This window comes from Bidens hawaiensis, unplaced genomic scaffold (assembly GCF_021521415.1).
Source record: "Bidens hawaiensis isolate Kalapana, Puna unplaced genomic scaffold, B.hawaiensis_p1.1 tig00011729_1, whole genome shotgun sequence".
NCBI lineage: Eukaryota > Viridiplantae > Streptophyta > Magnoliopsida > Asterales > Asteraceae > Bidens > Bidens hawaiensis.
Genome location: NW_027491927.1, coordinates 421,163 through 425,757, shown reverse-complemented (window position 1 = coordinate 425,757; position 4,595 = coordinate 421,163). Strand labels below are relative to the sequence as shown.

General features: G+C 36.7%; 1 long non-coding RNA gene across 2 annotated transcripts; it reads left to right on the top strand.

The window, feature by feature from the left end:
* The first annotated feature begins 211 nt into the window (after positions 1 to 211).
* On the top strand, positions 212 to 3,347 carry LOC143538808 (uncharacterized). Of its 2 annotated transcripts, none has more exons than XR_013136320.1 (3): positions 212 to 583; positions 664 to 853; positions 3,010 to 3,347. It is a non-coding gene; the product is annotated as an uncharacterized LOC143538808 (long non-coding RNA). The 2 variants fall into 2 exon arrangements; XR_013136319.1 differs by having other exon boundaries at positions 658 to 853.
* Positions 3,348 to 4,595: the final 1,248 nt, after the last annotated feature.

Here is a 4,595-nt window from a genome sequence, read left to right as displayed (position 1 = left end):
AGGATCAATTTCCACTTGAAAATTACTTATAATATTAAAAATATAAAGTTCTTGATTTTTTTTGGGTTAGAATAGGATCATTGGATAGCTAGAGATGTTTTGATGTGTTAGTTCACTAAATTGAGTGATTATTTATTTATTTAAACAAAGTTTAATAATTGGCATGCTCTTTTTTTTATAAGATCATTAAAGTTTTAACATTAAGTAGTTTTAAGTGTCTTTTTAAGTAATTTTGATAGAGAGAAATTTATTGTTGTTTTTTAAAGATTTAGATTCAACAAAAGTTGAACAAGGTAATGAAGTGAAGAAAGGAAAAGCACCAATTGTTGAGCAAGCATGAGTTTCAAAGTGGCCTGATGAGAAGAATAAACTCCATGAAAAACAAATTGTCGATAAAGCATCGGCTTCAAACGAGTCTGATGACAAGAATATACTTCATGAAGAACAAAGGCGTGTGAACCAAACACGAACATTCACATATGAACAGTTAGTGAACGCAACTGAAAATTTCAGATCTAGATAACTTTTGGGTCAAGGCGGATTCGGCAAAGTTTAAAGAGGAAGATTTTAAGATTCTGGTCAGGTTTGTGAAAACAATATTTCTTACAGTTTTGATTATTTTTGTAACTATATGTTAGCGCGTTATATTTTTGTTAGATACAGATTGTGGCTATTAAGACGTTAGATCCAAACGGAGAACAAGGGGTTAGGGAATTCGTCGTGGAGGTTATGACGTTAAACATGGTGGATCACCCAAATCTCGTGAAACTAATCGGTTATTGTGCTGAGAAAGAACATAGATTGCTGGTGTATGAGTATATGGCTCTAGGCTCGGTAGAGGATCATCAACACGGTATTTATTCACCCTCTAAAATATATTTATTTGCTAAATATTAATTCGTATAGAGTAAAAGACACAAATGGTTTATTTTAGCATCCATAATTAGAAATGTTTGTCACTAATTTTTAAACAAGTAAAGGATCACGGTCACTAAATGTGAGTTTGTTAAAAGTTTTGTTAATTTTTTAGGACGATTTTACCCTTTTTCTAGGTCATCGGGTCCACTGCAGTCGGCTCGGTTGGAACACTTAAGGTTGTCTCTTAAAAGTTTTGTTACATATTTTGAAATGGCAATTTTACCCTTTTGCCAGCTCATCAGGCCCACAGAAAACGGCTCGAGTGGAACACTAATGGATGCCCTGATATAAGTTTTGTTGAGTTTTTTAAAATGACAACTTTACCTTTTTACTGGGTCATCGGCCCACAGAAAACGGCTCGGTTGTTGAATGTTGTCACAAAATTTTTAAATTGAGAACTTTACCCTTTTGCCAGCTAACCAAGGTCACATAAAATGAACGCCTATTAACAATTTTGTTAATTTATTTAAAATGACAACTTTACCCTTTTCTTAGGTCATCGGTCCCACATAAAACTGCTCGATTGGAACACTAATGAATGTCTGTTAGCAGTTTTGTTAATTTATTTAAAATGACCGTTTTACCCTTTTGACTACTCATCGGGCTCACAGAAAACGGCTCGATTGGAACAGTAATAAAATATATATACTTCTTTAATATTAGTTCTTATAGAGTAAAACACACAAATGGTTTATTCTAGGATCCAAATTTAAAAATGTTTACTAATTTTGAACTCCTCCTGCTTAGGTCTTGCATGGGGGTTGCTAAGTTGCTTTTTGGGTTACGAACATGCCACCCCCATTTGATGGATGATGCGGTATCCTGTTTTGATAAGGGGCTACGAGAAGCCATCGAAGACATAATTGTATGTGGAGGCCCGTTCTTTGGTGATCTTCAGTGGCGACTTGCATCTTTACCGATGCGCTTAGGGAGTTTAGGCCTTCTTTCGGCTCATGATGTTGGGGTTTACGCTTTTGTAGCGTCGAGGGCTCAGTCTTGGAAGCTACAGAATCACATCTTAAGGAATAGCGGGGTTGTCGACCTGGACTCACACTACGTGCAGGCCCTGGAACGCCTAAATGGCGTTCTCCCGGACTTTGACATTGGCGGTTTCTCTAATATGGACACCGCCCCACCAAAGCCTCAAAAAACTTTGGCGAATGCCCTTTTTGGCAAAATCGCTCAGAGCCTGGGAGAAGTTTTTGGATTGTCCCCCCGACAGAATGCGGTTATTGAATGCTTACAAGGTCCTCATGCCCAAGATTTTTTGACCGTTATCCCGATTGATGGCTTGGGCCAAAGCATGTCTGCGGTCGAGTATAAGGCCATTCTTAAGTACCGTTTGATGGTCCCAATGTACCCAGAAGACGAAACATGTCCGATCAGCCGTAAGACTTGCCTGGATAAATTCGGAGAGCATGCGGTTCATTGCAAGAAGATGCCTGGGTTCAAATACCGACATGATTGGGTGCGGGATGTTCTTTGGGACATCTTAAGGCGAGCTGGGATATCAGCTAAAAAGGAAGCCCCCGTAAACTTCCTTACAGACCCCTCGGAAGGGAGATCCACTCTACGACCGGCAGATTTGCTCGTCTTTGGTTGAGCCGGGGGAAAACACGCTTGTGTTGACCTCACAGGGTATCTCCCTTAGCTGGTTTGAGGGATAATGGGTTTGTAGCTGGGCAAGCAATGAAAATGGCTGAAACGAAGAAGGTGGAGAAAAATGCTAAAGCCTGCGAAGAGAACCAACATGTTTTTGTCCCTCTGGCTTTTGATACATTTGGCTCCTTGGCACCGGAAGCTATCCGTTTCCTAACCAGGGTCCAACAGGTTGTGCATAGCAATGTGTCGACTCCAAAGGGGCAGGGGTATGTCTTTAGTAGGTTAGGGTTTGCAATTCAGAAAGGGGTGGCGGCGCAGCTTGTTGCCCGCCTACCTGCTATATTGATGTAATATCTATGTTTCTATATAAAAAAAAAATTTAACAAAAAAAAAAAAAAAAAAATTTGAAAGTAACGCTTGTGGTCTCTAAATGGGTGCTTGTTAAAAGTTTGGTTTAGTTTTTAAATGACGATTTTACTCTTTTACCAGGTTATCGGGCCATCACAAAAGGGTTTGATTGGAGCACCAGGACTAATATTGCAGTTGGTGCAGCAAGAGGGTTGGAGTATTTACACGACAAAATGAAGCCAACGGTTATATATCAAAATTTGAAAGCTTCAAATATTTTGTTAGGTGAGGATTATCATGCAAAGTTATCAGATTTCGGGTTGGCAAGGGTGGGCCCGCTTGGAGGCAAAACTCACGTTTCGACTCTAGTTATGGGGACTTACGGGTAACGTGCTCCTGAGTATGCAATGACGGGTAAACTCAACTTCTTGAGCAGCATGAGCAAGCCATTAATCGCATTTCTGCAAATATTTATGATTTCAAGGTAACTTTGACACATTTTTTTTATAAACGGGATGATTCGAGTTATGTTTATCTCTAATGGGTCAAATTAGAAAAGTAGTAGTATTAAGCCCAAAACTTGCTTATAAAAATCCGTTTTTGGCAGCGTACTTTGTTCTCGTTGATTTTTAAAAAGTTTTATGCCCAAAACTTTAGTATACACTCACTGAAAAAAAAATACTTTTTAGTATCATATGATTAAAATTTTGCTACATATATAATACTACATGTGCAGAAATCCATACTTTGTACTTTGATGGTCATGTGCAAATTTAAAGTAATATGAACTGTTTTGGCCATTTTGATTTTTGGCTTCATTTACAACTCATACATTTTGCATCACTGGTAAATGGCAATTACTACTTTTTTTGGTAAGATGGAGTAGAGTACAACACTTTTTTTTTAGAAAATTCGGATAAGACGGATTCTTTAAATTCTCATGTTGATTACCCGACGGTTCCTGATTAATATCTAAAGGATGAATGAACACCTTTTATATTTATTTATGTAAGCTAAACATTTTATTTTTAATGGATATGTTGTTTGAATTTTGTTTGTTTTGTTGAATATTTTTGTTTTGGAGGTTCAAGGAAAGTATTGTTAACTTTATTCTTAAATGTTATCTACATTTGATTATTTGGTGGCTCACTTATGATTATAGGTTACTATATATACTCAGGTTTTTTTCCCTAAAATGAAACTAAAAAAAAATATGCGAAACTTAAGTGATCTTTTTAGAGTTTATTAAATTTGATGACAATACAACTCATATAGCTGTATACTATATACACTTTTAAAAAAGGTTCATCTGATGTGCTTACAAAATATGTCATTCGTGACAGTAACAGGGCATGTTCTTATAAATCAAGTATTTATTCAATATGAAATTGTCTATGATTTAACGTGAGTTTTACCCAATAAGATCCATAGCGTTGGTCTTATCTGTATACATGAATTTGACAAGATGAGATCAGAGGACGAGTTTACTTTAAAAATACCATGTACAGTGTGGTGTGCTTTTGTTTTCGTTAAACTTTTAATATATTTTATAAAAAAACTGAATTAGGGTTTCTATACTTGAACCACATCAGTTGCTAAAGTAATAGAAACGAGTCATACTACATACGCTGGTATATAAATTTCTTACTTTTTATATCGTAAACTATACCAACCATAAATTTTGCTATAGCAAATGCGATAGCGTAACGAATCGAACCACCGGCGAG